Genomic DNA, 11,471 nt, shown 5'->3' on the forward strand with positions numbered 1-11,471 from the left:
TTATTCCATAAAAATTTGAGTGATTATGTTGTTATGATCAAGATTTTCACATAACTAGCATTCAACTGACAGTGATGATCTAAAGGATTTAATAATTATATTTGTATTTAAAGCACTCAAAATTTGGATAAGATTTTACATGCATGTAAATTAATGTTGAGGTTAATATAAGAATAATATTTTCATTTGTGTTTTCAAACAGTTATATTCTTAAAATTAAAATTTATCTATTAAAATTAAAAGGCAAATACAAATTACAGTTAATGCATATTGGATTTTTAAATCAAAATTCTCTGACACTTTTCTTTACATTTTAATATTTTATTCAATTTTATTTTTGCTTTTACAAAAACAGTAATATTTTAATCTCAACATTCGGTGCCTATGTAGTTGCTAATGTAAACAGTTGCTGCTATGTTGCATGCATTTACAACTGGACCTACACATGTACAAATATAGTGCAATATGAATTATTTCATAACTTCAAATTATCCTCAGACTAGTACTGTAATCATTATGAAAATTTTGTTAACTAATGATTAATTCTGGAAAATAAATTAGTACATGGAAAAAAATAATAAGCAAAAACAAAAAATGAATGCTCTGACATAACTGAGAAAGTTACAATAATAGTTTTTATACAATAATCAATTGGCATTTATGCTACATAAGATATATGAATTAACAAGTCAATTAATCTGTCTTTTTTCTTTCATAAGTACTCTGTAACTCAAATTCTTCCCTCACTCCAAAGCAGTGCTTGTTCCTCAAAACATAAGCAGTGGCATAACTCATTTACCTGTTGATTTGAAGGCATAAAGCAAGAGATGTGGAGACATCTGTTTTCTGTGGGGCCTTAAAGGTTTTAGTTACTAAAACAGTTGAATTATGCTATGCCATCTTTAAGCCCTAGAACTGAGTGAAAAATCACTCATGTATACTTAAATTTTTATAATATACTAAATACTATTATTATGCTTGTGATATGTGGTGCCCTTTAAAGCATAGAGCCATGATGGGGTTCTCTCTTGTCTAGGCCTAAAACAAAATGATGGGGAGGTGGTAAGGGAGGAAAGCCTCATACACACTGCTTGTATACCCTTCTTTGACCAAAAGAATTTCACACAAACCAAGATATGGCTTTTTAAAAATATCAGTAAAAAAATTAAATGCTCTATAAAGCATGGCTGAAGAGTGGCAAACAGGGCTATAAACTATCCGGACAGTTCTAAAGCCTATATACTATAGTTCCAGAGAAAGAGTAGTTATGGCACGAGATTCCCAAATGAACAGAGCAAGAAATGGGTGAAGTAGCACTGGAGAAGGTCATTCCCTTAACAACAGATTACGGGTGTGTGACAGAAGGATGAGAACCAGCTTTAGAGGCTAGAGGGAAAACATTTCCTCTGAGAAGAGCCTGATTCCACTTAAAGCAGGGGTTGTGATAGAGACTGAATATTTACGTCCCTAAATTTCATATGTTGAAACTTATTCCCCAATGTGGCCCAAAACCCATGTACCTCACTATTGCATTGTATAGGGAATTGGACTAGTCCATTTGTGGTTTTATACCAAGAACAAATGTGGACCAGCATATGTATTCAAAAGGTACGCATTACATAGCAATTACATAATTGCAAGGTGTGTATAATGAATATTTAAACATTTTTAAACTGATTATTGACAGTCATTATGTCTGGGTGTAATAGTTGACTAACATTATGGTATGTTTGGAACAAAATCACCCTTGTCTTACTTGCCTAAATGTTTTCCTTTTATACCTTTTAGCCGATGCCTCTAACTTTAGGATTATTTATTCCTTTAGTTTAGGGCAGTGCCTTTCAAACATTTGTGCACTTCAGAATTACCTAAGAAGTTTAATTAAACAACAAAAACACACACACAAAAAAACAAACAATCCCTGAACCTTACCTGAAAGTTATATTTCAGTTTGGGCTGCACTTTAATAAACACTGATTTAAACAGTTACTTCCCCCAAAACTACCTTCAATAAAGGGAATGTATGAAGCTGGTATCAATACATTGGGACAATAGCTGAAAATTGGTTCCAGAATGGATGGATTTTTATTGAAAAGCCTAGGAACATAAATAGTTCAAGAATGAAAACCTGCCAGGCAAAGTCAGGATGGAGTGGTTCTGACTTATGAACGGGTAGCCTTGGATGTCCAAGTTGGAATCTAGTAGAGCAAATCAAAGAGGATGGTGAATTCATAATTTATCCAAGTCAGGACTTGTCTTTCCTTTTTGCTTCTATAATAATCTCCTTTTTAAATGGTGAGATAGCACTTGCTAGTAGTAGAATACATTCTATATTTTGTCAAGCTTTTCTGTAAGTGCTGTGCTACTTCATAGCCAATATGATATTCATCCTACTCATATGTTTCAAATCTGTAGGATAGCATGCATTCAGGAGCAATTTATCATGCACATCTGTAATAGTGCTGCAATTTAAAATAAGCAGCTTATATTATTGATGAAAAAATTCTTGACTGTTAAAAAATCTCTTTGCTTTAAAAATACCTTTTATCATGAAATTCAATCCAGATTGCATTTTACTATTTTTCTTGATTCAGGGTGTTTATATTTTACAGCACAGTAAAATAGGATAGGATAAAAAATATTAACTCGATTTTGAGTGGTGAGACAAAAAAGCAACAATAACAAAAACAAGAAGAAAAAATAATATATTGATTGTTTAATGCTTAACAGGATCAGCTTTAAATCCAATTACATAGTGAGTAAAAAGAGTGACATTCAATATCACTCAGTGAGGATGAGTTTATCAATTCTGAGCCAAAATGGACAAGAAAAATGAACAACTTTAAAAAGATAAAAGCAAAACAGATGCTGTTGCTGTCAAGATGGTACAGTAGGTCAGGCTGCTGGCTTCTTGCTATAGTCCAACCTTAGAGATGCCACAGGAGGAAAAAATGATTTTGAATAGATAGGAAGAATCAAAATAAAGACTCTAAGAATCCCCTGGGGAAGGAGAAGACTGAAGAAGGGTAAGAAGCCATTGCCAGAGAATTATCTAGGATCAAACTTTTGAGTTGAGGCCTTGCTCTTTGCCATGCTATTGTTGATAGATTGCATAATACAGTAAACTGCAGACAGAGCCCAGTACTATGGTGGTGAGTGGACAGGTAATAACAGGGCTGCTCCAAAGTTTCTTCGGGGGAATGAAGTGGACCAAACAGAAGCAGAATTTTGGGCTGCCCTTGAGCATCCTGACTTCTCCCTTTCCTAAGACCTTACACACTTAAAGTAGTGGACAACTGTAGAAAGGAGAAAATCTCACAAAAGAGGGCTGCTTTAGATCTCTCCATCTTCTGGGTTTAGGATTGTGGCTTATAAACAAAATTTGCCTAAGATGTTAATTGTGTTATCCAACCTGACATTTATTTTTACATATGTGTTTGGTTGTCTCCTATTTATTTTTTACAAATGTATTGTTCTTGTCTCTGTAGGGAAACAAAACTTCCTGGGCCTCTCACATATTTGCATGTCGTGAGAGAAGAGGCACTGACTGCCTTTGTTCTTATACTATCTTTCAAGAATGTATAGTAGACAACTTTGGAAGATATAATGTTTTGCTCTGGAACATAGGGCAAGAATGCTTAAAGCTCATAATAATTTTCCACTTCCTCAGCTAGGGGAGCCTTTCCTATAACAACCCATTGTATGTTTGGTGTTACTTCACTCTCTTCACATCGCTCTACGGGAATTGGGATTAGGGTTTCAGCAAAAGTGCTGCTTCTCTGGCTACTGTTACTGTTGTGAATAATAAGATTCTTTTTTTTTTTCCCCTTCTGACTCAGGAGTGGTTTTTTTTGTTATTGTTGTTTTGTTTTGTTTCTCTTTTTCTGATAGGATCCATGAAATTGTGGCAGAGAAACTTGTTACCTTAGCAGAATCTCAGATGATTCACATTTGTTGACAGTTGATGAAGATGGGATGGAAAAGCTACAAGACTTTTTGGAAGAGGAAGGATGAGGACCTCATGTGCCAATTAATGGGATTTGAGGAAAGTCCATAGGATTGGTAGCAACCATGTTGACCCAATAGTATGGGCAGTCAGGCAATAAATGGTCCTCCATTTTATTGCCTACTTAGGAGCCAAAATTGGGAACGTGGCTACAGGCCAAGTGGCCAGAAGTAGATTCAAAGATAGCTCCAAGGACAATACTCTGGTTGATGCTAACTCAGGGCTCAGCAAGTGATTCACCTGGTGGTCAGCCTAAGGCCTACACAATTATAACAACTAGAACCAAAAATTTTATCGGCTGCAGAAGGTTCTGACTCCTTTCAGATAAAAATTACAGAAATGCTTTTCTATACTAAATCTGGAAGAGGAAAATTTATAGCTGCTGTGAGTACAATCAGGTGAATCTTTAGAACAATGGTTGGTTCACTTGGAGGGTAAGCATAAGTGGGGTGGGGGTGGCAGGGCATTCATTCCTTATTAACAAAGAATGTCAACAGCTGTGCTGTCTTAAGACTGAGTGCCACACACCCATCTCTAAACCCCTATGGTCTATTAAGGTAGATTTAGATCCATTTGAAAATAACAGTAAAAGAGCTCGCAGTTTTTTGAAGTGGATCCTGGCTGCTAAAACAGAGTTTTGACTCTCTTAGGGAGATTTCCTTGTGACATACCATTTTCTGTAGAAACCACAGATGCAGTATTGACTATTATCTGGGGTTACTACTGCCCTAAATTGGGTTTACAATGCTGATGAAGGCTATCCAAGGGAGAATGAAAAACTGGCCTAGAGAAATCTACATAAAGTCTTATAATCATCTCTCCCACCTTGGAAACTCCCTTAACCCTTATACTGAAACTGGGTAAGAACTTAGATCTTATTTTAGTAAGGTAGTAAGAGACCCCAGATTCATGTGAATTTGATAAAAAGAAGTACCACTCTGAGTCAAACCCAAATCAGCCAAGGAAGATAACACCATGAACAATAGCCAGAAAGCAATGTGGCTATAGCTATAAAATCCAGACATATCCAAAGCTGAGACAGATAGTGCTCAATATTGGATTTGGAGTGAACGGAAAATATGGAAGTTTTGTTTGATTGAGCTACCTGCTGTTGTCACACTGCTTAAAACCAAATACAAATATGTATTGCTTACTGGAATAGAACTATTTTTATCATCATGGACCTGATCATTCCTGGTCTTTTTGCCCCAACACAGCTGCTATGAAGACAAGGTGAATAGAAATAAGATTGATGTCCTATCTCCTGGAAGCACTAAAGGCCATGTGTGCACATCCAATTAGGCTTGGAAAACTTTGGGAAGGAATGGACTTAAACTTTTATGGCACTGTTGTATATATTCACCCAGGTAAACATCCTATCTAGGCTTATGTGCAAAGGGGGCACTGATTCAACTAATGGCATTTGAGAATTGTTTATAGTGAGAAGAAAGAATATTACAGTGGGTGTGACCTTTTGGGCCAATTCAGTGTACTGTTTTTGTGGCTTCTACTACTATATTTTCAGTTGGTATTGATGTTTTATATACTTGTTACTCCCCATCCCGTAAGTGCAAAGGGGATTCTCCTGATCAGGGAGAACTTCTGTAGAAAAGTGCTATTATTCGGGGGACCCCTCAATCCTAATGACCATTTTGAACAAGGAGTCGTTATGACTGAGGATTTTAATAATTAGAATCTCTGGCAAAATAAGGTGCCCCCTTGATGTTTAGGACTTGTTTCCCAGACATGGCTACCAAGTACGCCCTTGGAAAGCAACTATTGCCTTGAAACTGGCCTTTTGTTGAAATTGAATGGGTGACCCCTGGAGACCTTGTGAAACTGTGGACTTAAATCTTTAATCTGGGATGGATCACTTTAGGCTTAATAATTGAAAGAATTCTCTGCATTTTGGGCTTCTCCTTTGCAATGCAACACATTGTGTGTGTATGCAGCAAATGGCTCTCTTAATGTCACGTGTGGGAATTTGGGCTGGAGAATCTAAACTCTAAATCCATAAAGTATTTTTATTCTTTCTTAAATTCCATGTGATAGAAAGAAAATCACTTTCTAGAAAAAGAAGGTAAAAAATCATAAATCCATATTTTTGTTTTAATCCAAAAATCAGGAGTGAATTCATTTATGTGAGATTACATAAGGATAAAGATTATATAATAGGAGACACAAAATTAATTGATATAATTAAAGTCAAGACTGCCTCCATTCCAGTCATACCAAATCAGAATCTACATTTTGCTAGGATCCCCAGGTTAATTGTGTGAACATTATTAATCTTTGAGAAAGCACTGGCATATGAGACAATAGGTGTCTGTAGGCAATTTGGCAAATAGGAGAAAGGACAAACCATTTATAGCTATAAACCTTCATCTATTTAGGTTCAGAATTGTACAGATTTTATAACTTCTAAGAGAAACTTGTAATCTAATTTTTAAAGCAAAATTTCCAATATTCATATACTTTAATAATTTAAGGAAAAATCTTATGTATCTTCTGCAACTTATAAAACATGTCTATTCTCCAGATGCTGGTGGAGGCTAAAAGTTTTTACATTATCCTCCAGGTTTTTCACATATTACCTAATTCCAAAGAAGTAATGACAATTACCCTGAGTCATGGCATATGGTACCTTTAGGGCAAAAGGGAAAGGAAAAAATCAAGGATGCTCCCGTTACTATAACCTAGATGAAGAAATTAGATAATACGAATGTTTAGGAATGCAGGCTTTAAATTCATACAGCCTTAGTTAGAGTCTGCTTCAACATTTCTAAGCTGTGCTGCTTTTGGCAAGTTATGCATTTAAATTTTCTGCTTGTTTCAACAGCAAAATGAGGTGAGTAATTTCTGCAGTGTAGGAATGTTAGAAAGATTAAATGATATAATACAAATAAAGAGATTACCACAATGTTCAGTGTGGAGTAAACTAATAGAATCACCATTCCCTCTATCTAATGCAATGATTCCCCAAACTTTCTGAACATTAGGATCACTTAGGGTGCTATTAGAAAATTAACTATCTCTGAATCCTATTCCTGAACAATTACATTAGACTCTCCATGGGTGAACATGGGCTTGGGTCCTTAAAAATCTAGGAACTTCTAAAGCAGCTAGATTTAACTACTACTTTTCTAGTGGAATGGAACATATGTGTATATAATTGACATATGACTAGAAAAGAAAGTGATTTCCACAATGAGATATCCCTTCACACCAATTAGAATGACTAGTATGAAAAACACAAGAAATGACAAGTGTTGGTGAGGATGTGGAGTAAAGGGAACCCTTGTGCACTGTTGGTGGGAATGTAAATTGGTGCAGCCACTGTGGAAAACAGCATGGAGGTTTTTCAAAAAATTAAAAATAGAAATATCACACAATCTGATTATTTCGTTACTGGGTATTTATCCAGAGAAAACAAAAAAAACTAATTTGAAAAGATATACACACCCCTGTGTTTATTACAGCATTCTTACATTCTTTACAACAGCTAGGATATGGAAACAACCCAAGTGATAGATGAATGGATAAAGAAGATGTGACTATAAGATAGGTAGATAGATAGATAGATAGATAGATAGATAAGATAGATAGATATCATAGTAATGAAATATTATTCAGCCATAAAATATAATGAAATCTTGTCAATTGCAACAACATGGATGGAACTAGGAAGGTATTATGCTAAGTAAAATGAGTCAGAGAGGGAAAGTCAAATACTATACAATTTCACTTATATGTGGAATCTAAAAAACAAACAGAAACAGACTCATAAATACGAAGAACAAACTGGTGGCTTCCAGAGGAAAGTTGGATGGGGGGTGGCAAATTGGTGAAATAGGAGAAGAGGAGAAAAAAAAAGAAGAGACTTTTCTGAGCCTATGGTTGCCTTGGTTGTTTCTACATCAATTGTTGATAAAATTCCATGCAAAAGAGGCATATTATTTTTTTTCATTTTTATGAGGTTCTTTTAAGTGAAAAGCTTTTTTTTTTATTAATTTCTCTCTATAACTCAGATACTTTCCCAACTCATACATAGGACTTTCTCATTTGTTCTTTAGATTGGTAATCACAGAGTTATGGAATCATAGAATTACTATTAATATTTCTTAGGCTTTAAAGAAGATGATGTGCAGGAGTAATATTTCTCCTCCATGTTCAGGTACTGTTTCTGAACATAAGTAGGCTTTGTTTGTTTTTCTCAGGTTGAGCTTGTGCTTCCATCCTTCTTTACAAGTTAGTTTTATAGGTGGCACGTCATATTTACATGGTTCAATGCAGAACTTACATGGTTAATTATTATTTCAAACAACTCATGTAAAATTTTACACAGAGGTAGAAATTGTGAGAAATTCTAAAAAAAAATTTTTTTTTGGATCCTGCTGCAGGTTTATTTGTACTAATAACACAGGAGGACACCAGCCCCATGTAGACAGAAGTCCACGGATCACACCCCATCCTTCCGTCTTCATACTGGCAGAAAGAAACCCCTACACTGAAGCCTTTGTTGGGGCCTAGGCACCTTTGAGAGCCTGAGCCACAACAGGAGCTGGAGCCTGAGTCACAGTTGCAGCCAGGACCTTGGTTTGAACCTCGGCCTTGGTCTTTGGCCAGAAGAGCCTGAGACCTTTGTCAATGTGGGCATGAGAATGTTTCCTGAGATTGGGGTGAGGGATGTAGGCAAGATGATTGAGTTTGCAGCTTCTATCCTTTGGGATCTTAGGCTTGACCTCCTCGGGCTTGATGAGGGCATTGATAGCCTCATCATGTACACTCATGACCTTCATGTCGTTTGCCTACATCTTCTTCAGACCCTTTTTGTGCTTCTTGGCAAAGTGCATGTTCCTTAGGAACTTGGGCTCTATTCCCTTAAGAATTCATATCTTTGTGACCAGGGTTTCTGGATGCCATTTTGTGCCATTTTCATGACTGGTTGTGCGTGGTGTGGTTCTTGGACTTGGCCATGTCTGCACCGAATCCCACGGCTCCCAAAGCAACTTCTAAAAATTTTTAAAAATGTAATGAAATTGTTTTCTTTGTATAAGAAGATCTGAATCACAGGTCATAACAACATTATTCTTATAGTGCTTTATAATTACTCAGTATCAATAAGTACTCCATGGAATCCTCAATAATAAATTCTGTTTGAGAGCTTTCAAAGGTTTAAACAGATTGAAAATTGAATTTCAAGAGCTCTTAGAATTATGGGATAGAAGTGTATAGTTAAAGAATAGTCTGCCAGGAGTAGCTAGCTCTTACAGACTCCATCAATGCCAGTTAGATACAGGTCACTAGAGCACACACAAAGGAAAACAGTGGGGCTGTGATTGGATGTGGACACTTTTATGATCAAACTTTTCTGTGGCGTTGTTTCTTAATATTGCCAAAATATGACTGAACAACTGGTATTTTTTTTAAAGATTTTTCCTCTTTCTTGAGTTCAAAACCATTAAAATTGCTGACCATAATTTCTTAAGCACAAATTAGAGGGCAACTCAAGAAAATCTAGGCAGAGCATGGACACAAGCAATTATTCATGTTAACCACAAACCCCAAAATTCTAAGCGTTTGATGAAATTCCCAGATAAAGATAATTAGCAACATTTCCCTTTGTTTGACTTTTCTTTTGCTTCAGAAGAGGATTTTCATATCACTTGCTTTCTCTGGGGAGAACAATCTGCAATTTCTTAGCACATTTTGTGGTATTTATTTTTCTCTTGATATATTTCATTCACTGAATTCAAATGTTACAGCATTCTCATCTTTATTTGTGGGGTTCCACAATATGAGATCTCAAAGCACCAATAACTATTTAGTTCAGGTTTTGTCAACATAGATTGGGTTTGTTGGATCTGGATGCTGGTATTGAAAAAAAAAAATAATTACCCTTGTTCTTCACTTGATTCTGACTCCTTTCTTCCATTTTGTATAAGCGGCTAGCCATTTCCCCCCCCATTACTTATTTACTCAGCCTAACTCGCAGAACTTTTGACCCATTGTTGAACTTTGATATGTCAATTCTGCTTGATTCTCTAGACTTTCCTTTTATGACTAGAACTATAATTATTTATTAACCATGACCTTGGTAGCAAAATTAGCTCTAGAGTCAACCATAACTTGATTCCAATACTCCACCTTTGAACAGAAGAATTAATCTAGCTTACTTTTGTGTTTATATCTATCTAACTCCTCTCATGGAGAATAAGATAAAGATTCACGGTGAGTAAGTTAAATTCTATTAATTACTTTTAGAATCCACTATTCCAACCTTATTGATATACATATACCAAAGAAAATTTAGTAACCTCATGCTGTCAGAAAAGAGAATATTTGAGTTCAGCAATGAAAAAAATAATATTTCCCTGACTCATATTTGTGGGATTGTAGAGCAGATTTGAGCTCAATTTACTGGTTATTTTTTCTTCATAAACACTGAAGCTGAAGGAGAACAATGTGGTCTGCTTCTCTAAATTCTACTTGAACCCTTTATGTATGTGTGGGTGATGTAAATCTTCCTCAGTCACTATTTGGCTCATACCTATTCTCTGTTCAGTCATTTTCAGTGATTCTCATTGGCTCTCAGAGAGAGCCTTTTCTCTTTCGTTGATTCAAAGATCTCTAATGTTACTTCCAGATATTTTTCTTTACATTCACCATACGTAAATGACTCCTTGAGTCTTCTATATACACCATATTCCCCAGAAACATCTCCCTAACCCACATAAACCTGTCTTTACTCTGGATGTTCTTTCAGCCTGTTTAAGAGCAAGTTTATTGCATTTATGTATTTTTTTCGTCTATATAGAATTGCATTCAAATAGACACCAATTTAGGAGTAGTTTGAGTCTCAATTCCCATTTAGTATTAATTACATTCTCAGAGAGATTTTTCATAGTATGTGATCTCTTTCATTCAGACACACATATGTATGTACGTATAAACAGGGCTGATATAATAATTTAATGACGAGAAAGGCATAAGCATAAAGTAAACAGAATGAATACAAAACAAATCAGAAGTAATAAGTCCCTATACACTACACTGGAACATGCTGAACATCAAGTATGTGTGTATCTGTGTCTCTAATGATTTACAGATATGATTGATAGAAATGGTGCCAGGTTTGCATTTTTGAGAGAGAGATCTTTCTTTATAGAATGTTTAATCTCCCTTTCAAGTTAGAGTAATTCTCTGTAAGTTCTTAGATGCTAACTCTAAGTTGTCACCAATTTATTTTCATTTAGCTAACAAAATGAACCTTGGACTCCCTAACTAATCTCTTGTCCTTGAGAGAAAATATCATTTGGCCTAGGGGTAATGCAATTAATCTATATTGAAGTAATGATCATTTATTTTTTTAGTAGACTGCAGACATAAAACCTCTTTTTAGAAGACATCTTTTATGTTAGCTTGTTCAACTGCTTTAACTTAAAAAATGATTGTGAAAATATAA

General features: G+C 35.4%; 1 pseudogene; it reads right to left on the bottom strand.

Moving 5' to 3' along the window:
* Positions 1-8,508: 8,508 nt before the first annotated feature.
* On the bottom strand, positions 8,509-8,983 carry LOC110585619 (annotated as a pseudogene).
* Positions 8,984-11,471: the final 2,488 nt, after the last annotated feature.

The sequence above is a fragment of the Neomonachus schauinslandi genome, chromosome 7, assembly GCF_002201575.2.
Source record: "Neomonachus schauinslandi chromosome 7, ASM220157v2, whole genome shotgun sequence".
Taxonomy (NCBI): domain Eukaryota; kingdom Metazoa; phylum Chordata; class Mammalia; order Carnivora; family Phocidae; genus Neomonachus; species Neomonachus schauinslandi.